A 12,260-nucleotide genomic window follows, 5' to 3' on the forward strand; every position below is an offset into this window, starting at 1 on the left:
GTCTCTCCGTTAGATAACATAGGTTATGGTGATAAATGGCACAGTTTACTCATAATGCTTAATGAGTGATACCTAGAGTAATATTCTTAATACTGCAGGGTGTGCAAAGGATAGCCTTCACAAATATATATGAGTTAATAAAATAAATTTGGTTACAGACCGTAATCTATTATATTACAAGCATATGAAAATGTTGCTGCTCACTAGATTATATTGTTCCACCAAATAAAGGGCTAGTGAATTATTACTGGTAATATAAAGTTTATGAAATATATATATATTGATTCTAAGCTCTAGGTAGAAGACTGATTCTTTGAAACATATATATTAGCTAGTGCTGACTGCTATTAGTATTGTAATAACACCTAAGGCTGAAACATAAATCAGCGTGAGAGAAAACGCTATCTCTCTATTTAACAGTAACAAACACCAAAACCAAAGCTAGATTATTTTGCTATGTTTAGCTAAATTAAGTTAAAGTATTGAGCGTGCTTGTATCAGCATAGAATTCATGTATCTGGCATTTGCGCCTATACGGAGCTAAAGCTGCTAAGTCTGATGCTAATATTTTGAGTAAGGCATGCTGCTATTTCTATATTATAACAACACGTGAGGCTGATTAAAAGTAAAGGAGACCCCTGACGCGGCGTTTCACTAACGCTTCCTCAGAGGGGTTACGCGGGCCGACTAACATCCGGTGTTATATACCCAATGTTGTACTTGGCTCTGAGTCCTGATTGGGTTACGGGTTGAATTGTCTATTGGATAGAGTGCTTGTCAATCATCCGTGGTGAGGTGGAATATATTTGTCAGATTGATTGCGGTATGGAAACAAAGTTACAATTGCTGGGTAAAAAATGTAACATTGTGTATTAGGCCAATATAGAGTTTGTACTTTGAAAAATGTAAGTCGTATGTGAAATACCGCCCTATACCTAGATATTTAAAGGTATATCAGAATGGATTATAAAATTATATTAACTAAGAAGCTAGCTTGACTTGTTATAATAAGAGGAGGAAAGAAAAAGTGCGTATAGGAACGGTTGAATACTATACCAATATTGAGAACCAAAGATAAGAAATATAAATTTATTAAAGGATTTGAATAATCCATGAGGTTTAAAAATAAAAAAATATATAAAAATATAAAAAAATATAATTTGGATTGGAATGAACAAATAACTGTGATGTGTGTCTAATGGTATGTGCATTATGAATTAAAGTGATATAAAAACCATTATCATTGTGTCATTATTTTTATATTAGAAAGTGCTAAACTACTATATGTTCGTACTGTGAATATGACTAAATTAATTGAATAAAAATAAAATAAAAATTGGTGAAATAAATAAATACTTTGTCATTATTATATAAAAGTAACTCTTAATAAATATAAATAAATACTTGTGTGTCTAAGTGAGAATAGTGAATTCTTAATACTTGAAATTCTGGACTTATATATATCCACATGTGATGCTACCTAGGTATATGTTTCTAGGTGCTGGGTGAAATAAACTGGAGTGCATAAAAGTGATCTTTAGACAAAAATTTAAAAATAGATTTATGAAGTGAAAATATCCTGAAAAAAAAAGGTTTTGGATAGTGACCTGTGACAAATTGATGGTTCTGTATCTTTTATTTGGGAATTTTGTATGATTGCTTTACCTGGGAGCTTTGTATAAACCCTTAGTTTATCCTCTTGAGTAGTTGAGAGGTTTAGGATTTCTTCCCAGTACAGAAAATAGTCTGCACTGGGTATTTTGTAAATGGAACATAGAAGAGGATCAGCATAGCTTGGCAACGAGAGGGGCCACATTAAAGGGATAGGCCCCTATTTAACAAGGTTTGGCGGACCTGATCCGACAGTGCGGATCAGGTCCGCCAGACCTCACTGAATACTGAGAGCAATACGCTCTCCATATTCAGCATTGCACCAGCAGCTCACAAGAGCTGCTGGTGCAACGCCGCCCCCTGCAGACTCGCGGCCAATCAGCCGCCAGCAGGGGGTGTCAATCAACCCGATCGTACTCGATCGGGTTGAATTGCGGCGATGTCTGTCAGCCTGCTCAGAGCAGGTGGACAGGGTTATGGAGCAGCGGTCTTTGTGACCGCTGCTTCATAACTGCTGTTTCTGGCGAGCCTGCAGGCTCGCCAGAAACACGGGGCATCAAGCTCCATTCGGAGCTTGATAGATAGGCCCCATAGTCAAAAATAAACTATCATGATTCAGATATAGCATTCAATTTTAAGCACCTTTCTATTTTACTCCTATTATCAATTATTCTTTGTTCTTTTGGGATCTTTATTTTAAAAAGCTGGAAAGTAAGCTTAGAAGCTGGCCCATTTTTGGTTCAGAACATGGGTAGCGCTTTCTGATTGGATGGCTACATTTAGACACCAATCAGCAAGCGCTACCCAGGTTCTGAACCAAAAATGGGCCAGCTTCTAAGCTTAAATTCCAGCTTTTTAAAAATAAAGATACCAAGAGAATGAAGAAAATTTGATAATAGGAGTAAATTAGAAAGTTGCTTATAATTACATGCTCTATCTGAATCATGAAAGTTTAATTTTGACTATACTATACCTTTAAATAATTTTAAAGGGCAGCATTCTGACCCACAGTTTGAGGGTGCTATTTCTAGCATTCTAAACCCTTAATTTGTTATCAATGAATAAAACATCATTTTAATGAGCTCTTTAAAAATGTATATGGCTAAACTATTTTTTATCTGCATTGATTTTCTCGCACAAAACACAAATGTCTCTTGTCTATGTTTTAATTATATATTCTGATTATAAAGACTCATTAGTGTCTGAACAATCTTTGTTTTACCTTTCATTTTCTTTCAGAGAAATACTGAACAGTACTTTGCTTTGTATTTACATAGTTTTTTGACAATCGTTTTCTGTAAGCTAATCCTTTAAAAAATTACATCTGACAATTTGTAGAACACTTAATTTGTGGAGAAATTAGGGGATATTTACGTCTAATGCAAACAAAGGTTTGTTTTTATGCGTGAACTGATTTAATTTTATCAGTAGATGCTACAATATTTAATTAAATATGAAGGTAAGACCTTCCTTGAATAAATTAGCAACTCATTTCTGAAACCAAAGGACATTTCTTCCAATCAGAATCAGTCATGACAGAATCAGAGCAACAAAATGAAAAAAATATATACATAGAAATGTTACAAAAGGTTACTGGATCACTGTTTTAATTGCATCCAAATAATTTTACTCATTAGAAAAGAAAATGTATGGTATGGTCGTATGAACATCATTCAGGGACTTAATTTAATGAAATAAATATATCCTGTCTTTTTACATTTTTGTCAACATTGTAAATTAAATGCTTAAGTCTCTAGTTTTAATATAGGTAGAACTTGTTTGTAATTTAAGAAAAGAATCAGCTACTATATGAAATTTGATCATAGGCTTCTTGATGTGTGCAAAATATTTTAGAATAGTAATTATAATACAAATTAAAAATAAATATATATGTGGCGGGTAAAGTCAGATATTGGGTAATCCTAGCATTGGGATTACCCAAGCTACTTTTAAAGTAGGTGTACATTTGTGTTAATAAATGGGTATTCTCGTATTAAAGATGCCAAATAGAAAATACATGCAAATAGCTTAAATAATGTAGTATATATTTCAAAATGTCTTACTTTATTCTCAATAAGGATAACATGCTTGTTATACCAACATCAAGCAAAATGTATAGGTTTTGGCCCCTATTTATCATGGTGCTGGTGGACAAGGCTTCCAAATGCCTTCAGGTGATGCAACATTTGTTGCAGGAATTTAATGTTGAGTGAGCTAACCAATTGCATCAGATAAGGGCTTGATAGTCATCCAAGACAAATAGACATCCACAACCTCTGAGCTTGCAGACAGGTTAAGAAGCAGCAGTCATAGTAATACGTAACCTCATATGTACTCTACACTTTAACTTTTATGTAACAAATACTGAGAAGAAAGTGCCTTCAATCCATGACCACAAGAAGTAAATCCACTGTAGCCATCTTTAAAACAGAGTGCTAAGGGTTAATGCTGTAGAGGAGTGAGATAGGAGACGTGGAGTAGTCTTAAAGGAAGGGCAATATTGACGCATGTTTGGGGGAGGGTCCTCTCCTTTATAATCTTCCTTCAACGGTTCCTGTTCTCCCTTTGGTCCAAAAGCTGACAAGTTTGTAACAGCAGTGCCATGCAGTGTGCAAAGCGGGTGTCTGTTACTCCTAATCACTTCCAGGATGGCATTGGCATGATTCCTATCAAAAGACCTGCAGGAAAGCAGATAAATATTGTGTTTGGATGAGATTGTTCCCCCCACCCATAATGCTGCATATGCTCAGGCTTTTCCCAGTTTTATGCCCAATACATCTGTGGTTACTGCAGAGGTGCATAATCCTCCCATGCTATTTTTGAGGACCCAAGCCTAATATGCCTGAGCCTCAATTTGTTAATGAGCCTTATTGCTATGTCGAAATGGTGCAATTTGGGCCTACAGGTCCGGTGATGCTTTCCGATATCTTGCAGCCTAGTATTTCATCTGGCCCTACTGGCCTTGAAAACCTTACCATTGGTGACCTAGTGAATGATTGTCCCCCTATTTCTAGTAATCGTTTGCCCCTGTCAGCTGGGCCTTCCGCCCCTTCTTCCATTATCATTTGTGATATAGTGAGCCATCCCACCACTGCCACCAATATGACGGATACCCCGACTGGGTAGCTCCGCCAAACGGGTCCTGCTTCCTCCCTGCCAACGGCAGCTATGTTGCTGGCAAGTGACCACAGCCTGTAGCCACCCCTGATGCCAGACAGCATCAGTATTCAGGGTCCCACCCTGTGGCAGACTATGACTACCCAGACTAGGTAGCTCTGCAAGAGGGTCCTTCCTCTGACTGCAACATGCTGCTATGTAGCCCAATAAAGTGATTTTAGCAGGAACCCATCCAAATAACTAGAGATACTAGCATTCAGGTGAAACAGGAACTGATTTTATTGGAAAACACACACTCCATTTATACACAAAGCTCATCTTGATAAGACACTGGACAATCCCACAATTTTCCCTCCAATCCCGCCCTTCCAGGCAGGCTGGCGCCTCCATAGCAGCTACAGTCCCACAGAATCCCAGTGATCCCGGTGGAGCGGCAGTCCCCAGATGCCAGAGTCCAAAAAGCGGTGTGATTCGTTACTGGGGACTAGAGATAGAGTCCGTTGAAGTTATGGGGGTAGGGGTGTCCAAAACCCCAGGTTCCCAAAGAAGTTTCCCTCTGGTATTTCCGCCAGCTCTTGTCCTCCCTTGGGGCTACCAATCCCCAAAAGAGTGGAGCTCTGGGGCAAATGGCCGCTGGAGTGACCAGGGGTAAAGTTAGTGGGTGTCCTGCTGTTCTGCGGTCGACCGGGAGTTCCAGGAGCCCGGCAAGCCTGAGAGGGGTTTGGCGGGTATCCATTGTGAGGTGGGTGACCGGGAGTTCCAGGAGCACTGCCAGCCTAGGAGGGTTTTTCCCAGTCATAGATCAGCTCTTCCATGACCAAGTGTACACAGCAAAACAACACATAGCACGCATCTGGAAGATCCCGTAGGCCATGAAACGGCCAAATCTAATGTAACAGGGAGTGAGCCATGTAGTAGGGGGGTGGGGGTAGCATTGGCTGTCTGGTATCCGTGACAAGCCTCCCTCCCCTTCCTTCGTCCTTTACTGCTCCAGTATCATAATTTTCAGTCTTATTTGCTGGTCTCCCTCCATCGGCAGCCCACGCTGTCTGCTCTCTTCTATCTTCTTTGGCGGTGGTTTTGTTTCGGTGTTGTCTTCGTTGGTCTTTCCGGTATCGGGTCTTGCATCCACTCCCTCAGTGGTCCTTCATCTATTGTTCCTATTCCGGCTCTTTGTATTGTTTCTCCGTCGGTTCTAGGCCTTCCGGTTACATGTGCTGTAACTTCCGCTGATGTCTTCAGCAGCCATTTTTTCTCCGTTCAGCAAAGCAGTGGGATGCATTCTCCTCCATCAAGTGCAAGTGAGCACATAGATGGGGTAGATGATCAAGGCAGCCTTGCGGGTCACAGGGGGAGTGTGCTTCTGCAAGTCAGGAGGGGCCTTCAAGTCGTGGAGGTGCCTCATTAGGCTAGGGAGGTGCTTCTCTTTGCATAGAGGGTGCATCATTGAACTGGACGGTCTGACCTCTAGGGGTCCTAGGGGTAGAGGAAAGGATATTCATCAAATGTGCACTAGTCTTATTTGGGTGAGAGTGATTTGGATGGCATCAGATCTCCTCACAGAGTGCGCTTGGTGAGGGAGAACAAGGGGAGTGATGGCCAGGCTGAAGGGAGAAGCAAATTGCCTCAAGTGTTCCGTGGGCGCCCCTCCCCCACGAAGGTAGGCAAGACAATTTCAATACCCCCTAGTATCATCTCCATTGAGCAGAGTGGAACTCTGCTGCAGATTCGGTGGGGCCTCTAACCTCTGGTAGTTTTGGGTAGATTTAGCATCTCAATTTCCTCCATCCTTACAGGTCTGTCAGTCTTAAATATTTAATTGTTATTTAATAAAGGTGGCCCGTGACAGTCATATATTTTCTTCCATAAACAATTGTCTGTGTGTTATTTAAGGGTTTGGTTGGTGTTGGTTATTCTCTTCTGCTGGTAATGCCCCGGTATGCCATTAATTTCTTAGGTTCCTTATTTTTCCACCTTAAGACTTTGTCTGTGGGCATGCATCGCATATCTTTCTTGACCAGCTTCAAGAAAGTGTTGGGCCATATAGATAGCATTGTGCTCACTCCCATAAATGTATTTAGGAGTCTACACTGATTGGCTAAACTGCATGTCTGTCAAAAGCACTGAGCTGAGGGGGCAGTCTGCAGAAGCTTAGATACAAGGTAATCACAGAGGTAAAAAGTGTATTAATATAACAGTGTTGGTTATGCAAAACTGGGGCGTTGGTCTATATATTTAGACAATAAAAATTCTGGTGTAGACTGTCCCTATAACTGTATTATTTGAAAGGCGCTGATGTTCACAATTATTAAAACAATTAACAGTTAAGTGCAATAATGTCTATTTTTTAAACTGTAATACATTTGACCAAATAAAGTATTTACATGGATATATATATATATATGTTTAACAAATGTCCCCTATAAAGTAAACAAACTTCTCAATTAGCCTGTGCTGTTCACATACTCAATATTTTTATATAAAACTGTCAAATTAAATACCCAGCCCACACATATTTATGTCAATAATGTAGGAATCTGAGTAAACGCAATACATTTAAAATGCTATTATTAATGTATTCTTTTGTACATCTCCTATATCTTTCTAAACCATGTAACTATCAGATATCTCTGCAGTGTGATCATCAAATGTATCCAGCAGGTGGGGCTACTGAAACACAAACCTTTGATAAACAGTACAGTAACAGCATTAGTATAGAAATCATTAGATATTGCCTGTGTACTCTCTTACATATAGCTATCTATCTTTAAACACATATATATATACAGCAACCTCAGTAAATACAGTGAGCAGTTATTTAACTGCTTTATTTGAAGATGAAGACTTATGTATACAATATTGCATTCTGAACTATGATTGTGGGCGATGATAGGATTAGGTTTGCAATTTTTCTTTAAGAACTGTTAGGTGATGGTCCTATATATATATATATATATATATATACATATACATACATACATATACATATATATATATATATATATATATATATATATATATATATATATATATATATATATATATATATATATATAGCAATTTAAATAACTTTTTTATTGATGGGTGCTACTATCAATTACTGGATTACTAAACTAAGGGCCAGATTACAAGTGTAGCGCTAATTTGTCGCTTGTTGGTTTTAATAAATAAAAGAAAATTCTCTGCTGTGGCCAATTAGGGACAGTCATAAATAGGTCACTAGAGTGTGCAGCCAATGTCTGTGTGGAATATAACAGTGTTCTGCACTTTCATTTCTAACAGGAACTGAAAAGCTCACAAAATAAATAATGAAAGTATATTGAGGAGTTTTATTTATATATATGATTTATCATTTTATATGACCTTCTCAAAGTGTTTAATGTCCCTATAATGGTAAACTGGAATCTAGTCTAATTAGTAGAAAGCCACCAAAACTCACCCTTTTAAGAAATATATACCTTGTATTATTTTTGGTGGCTTATATTGCTGAAACTCTCAGGGATGATGAGTGTTTACTTTTGACATTTGGTAATCCAAAATGCTCAGTACTATATATGTTGCCAGAAAACATTGGATAACCTACTAACTAGACCATCTGACAGTATGAGTGAGTGTGGCCCCTAGCTGAGTACACAGACTTTTTCTTTAGCCAGTAGTTAAAGCTATGCCATCATATTTGAGGGATCTCTGAGAATTAATTTATTTATTGAAGGATGTTCCTGAGTTGAGACTCACAAGTTACTTGCTATAAGGAATGCCTTCTCACAACAAAGTCCTTAAAACGTTTAATGCAGATTCTCCTGGAAAAAAAACTCTTTGAGAATAGTATATGTTTAGCTCTCTGAAATGGCCTTTGGGTTTTATGGCCATATTTAAAGACAAAACACTTTTTGCAAAATAAATTCTCCAATTAAATGTTGTTTTATAAACTACTTTTCTATTTACTATGTGGTGGCTCTAAAGATTAGTTGGTTTACTTAAATAATTTGGAATCTCCAATAAGATATAAGCCTTAATTTAGTACATTTAAGGTCAACTTTCTTGATCTACACATTTATAAATTTGAGAACAATGACAGATGTAGATTTGGTAAGGCCTTTTATAGTAAATCAACTGATAGGTATTCCTTGCTACATAAAACAAGCTTTCATCCTGAATACTATAAAAAATTAACTTGCCCTTTGCAATCCATGAGAATAATATGGAATAATACTGTGGACCAAAATAAACAGTTACAATTAAATGAAATAACAGAGAAATATATTAACTGTGGCAATGATTTTTTCACACTTGATATCCAGGTGAATAAGTTAAAAAATCTGCCCCAGGTAAAGCTGAGTCTAACCTAGTGTGGTGCCACTAACAAAAAAACATTGCTTTCATAGGGCAAACCAATGTGTTATAGGTGTTAGGCTGCATAACATGCAATGGCCTGATAACTGGATGCAAGTTCCCTCGTGCTCATAGTAGTTATACAATATTGGCATGATAACTTGCACCATAGATCATGTGATTTATCTAATAATTTACCCATGATCCATGAAACCTAGGTTTAAGCTGAGAAATGCGTTGCAATCTGTTGCATATATCATTTTAAATCACTTTTGGGTAATGTACATACCCAATGGTTTTTAATATTGTTTTTAATAAAAATTATGCCTAACAACATAGAAGCCTGAGCTTTATTGGACCTATTCCGGCCACACCTAGGCTACTACATCCTCTGGAGGATCAGTTTGCTGGGAAACTGTTAAGGTCTCAGCCTGTGCCACTTAGCACATTTGGTGCTGCTTTTTTGTGATCTTCTTTCACAGATAATTTGGATTTGCTGTTTTTTAAAAGAGAAGAGCTGCCGTGATTATAATCATCCATCCACTGGTGAAAAATACACACATCAGCACAGGAGATTCCGTCAAGGACTGTGAACTTATCTATAAGAATACACAGTAAAGACTCAGATAAGACTATATTCTATGCTGTACACTTATGGTTTACTGTGTTTGTGGTCACACCATTTGTTGTTTATTATCATATTATCCCATATTCTTTTGTCAAGTGTGACACCACAGAATGCACTTTGTTAATTGAATGTTCACAAAGGGAACATATTACATGGTAGATACCCACATTAGTCTCGTATCTGCCTTGCTGAGCACCCCCTAGAGTTGGACGCGATTGTCACACCAACAGTTTTTCTCGTTTAATTAAATATCTGCTTATCAAGTAGACAGAAAATCTTGGTCTCACTTTGGTATAAAATCAACCACTCATAATGTTGAGAACACAATTCTAGACAGCAGCTTGACCTAGTTAGAGTTTGGGAAATCTTTGAACCTGAGTGTGTCTGTGTGTGTGTATACATATATATACACAAATATATATATATATATACACACAGACACATATACATAAATATAAATACAAATATATATATATATATATACACACAGACACATATACATAAATATAAATACAAATATATATATATATACACACAGACACATATACATAAATATAAATACAAATATATATATATATATACACACAGACACATATACATAAATATAAATACAAATATATATATATATATATATATATATACACACAGACACATATACATAAATATAAATACAAATATATATATATATATATACACAGACACATATACATAAATATAAATACAAATATATATATATATATATATACACACAGACACATATACATAAATATAAATACATATATATATATATATATATATATATATACACACACAGACACATATATATAAATATAAATACAAATATATATATATATATATACACACAGACACATATACATAAATATAAATACAAATATATATATATATATATACACACAGACACATAAATATAAATACAAATATATATATATATATATATATACACACAGACACATAAATATAAATACAAATATATATATATATATACACACAGACACATATACATAAATATAAATACAAATATATATATATATATATATATACACACAGACACATATACATAAATATAAATACAAATATATATATATATATATATATACACACACACACACACATATTCATATACAAATTGTTTTATATATTACACACAAACATATAATCAAATGGACAGTAGTTTTCAATTACAGCAGTAATCTTGAAATATTTTCTGAAGCTGGAAAGTCACTAATGAAGCATTAAATTCTTCAAAACTATCTATATAGTATATAAACAATTTCATGGGCTATAGCTTTCCTTTTTTGTTAAACGTTAGTTTATAGGGTAAGTCAGGCTGTAGACCAAATGAGCTCCTCTTTGCTATTAATAATCAGGACATTTTCCTTGCTCGGGTCAGCAAGATCTCTTGGAAGTTTATGAGTTTGGCTAATAATCATTGCAATCACTTCTGAACCATCACAGAAGAACTAAAAATCTCTATTCATTATTAAATGCTTCTAAGTGGACAAATTTAACAGGGTAATGGCCTCAGGCACATTAATAAATGTTATTTCCTGTATACTAAAGACATTTAAAAAAAAAAAAAAAAAAAGAAGTAAACTATGTTTACAATAACAAAACATTCATTTTGAATGTGAAACTTATAAGAGGATTTAAGAGAATTAGTTAAGACTGATCAAATCACAGTAACTATTACTTAAACTTCTAAATTATTATTATTATGTATTTGTATAGCTCTGCAAACTTGCATAGTGCTGGGGTACAGAGATAGATATACAATGACAAGGATTTGTGATACAAAAACATAACAGACTCAATAAATCAAGTACAGGACGAACATGGTCCTGCTCCGAAGAGCTTGCAGTCTGACCAACATGTTAAAACATTTTATATTTTTACAATTACATTATTGTATCTTAGCTCCTAAAAATGTATTGTTATGTCAAATGTATTGAAGTGCTAGATCATATTTAACATACATTCCTGAACAGTTTTTATTTTTAAAAAAACTGAATTAACATCATTAAATGTACATGGGTGTAAAAAAATGTTTGAAACATTCTGGAGTAATTCAAAATGTATGTAAGAATCAGTGCACTTGTGGTTTGTGCTTCTATGATTTAGCTGAATCTCACAGATGAACTGGCTGTATTTCTTACCATGGGATAGACTGGTAGAAGAATGGTATACTTAGGATATTTATCAACAGTTATATTAAGGTAGGGTTTTTTTTTTTGCGGGGGGGTGTTGTAACTGCAATCCATCTATCAGAAGAGCTGCAATGTTTACCTCATTATGTAAATAATATAGTACAAAAATCCAGCCCAACACACAGAAATGGGGACCTTTCGCAGACCTTCAGGATGACTAATTGATTCAGTATTGCTAATAACTGCCTCCAGTTTTTTGATTAGCAATAAATCTCAATTCATGACTTGCACAATTAACAATTTCATATGATCTTATTAAATGCTCAAACACTACAATCATAAATGTACATTTTGCAATCCATATTTAAGTTGTGTAAACATGTTTCATAGATCAGAAGTGTGACAAG

This window comes from Bombina bombina, chromosome 7 (genome assembly GCF_027579735.1).
Source record: "Bombina bombina isolate aBomBom1 chromosome 7, aBomBom1.pri, whole genome shotgun sequence".
In the NCBI taxonomy this organism is placed as follows: domain Eukaryota; kingdom Metazoa; phylum Chordata; class Amphibia; order Anura; family Bombinatoridae; genus Bombina; species Bombina bombina.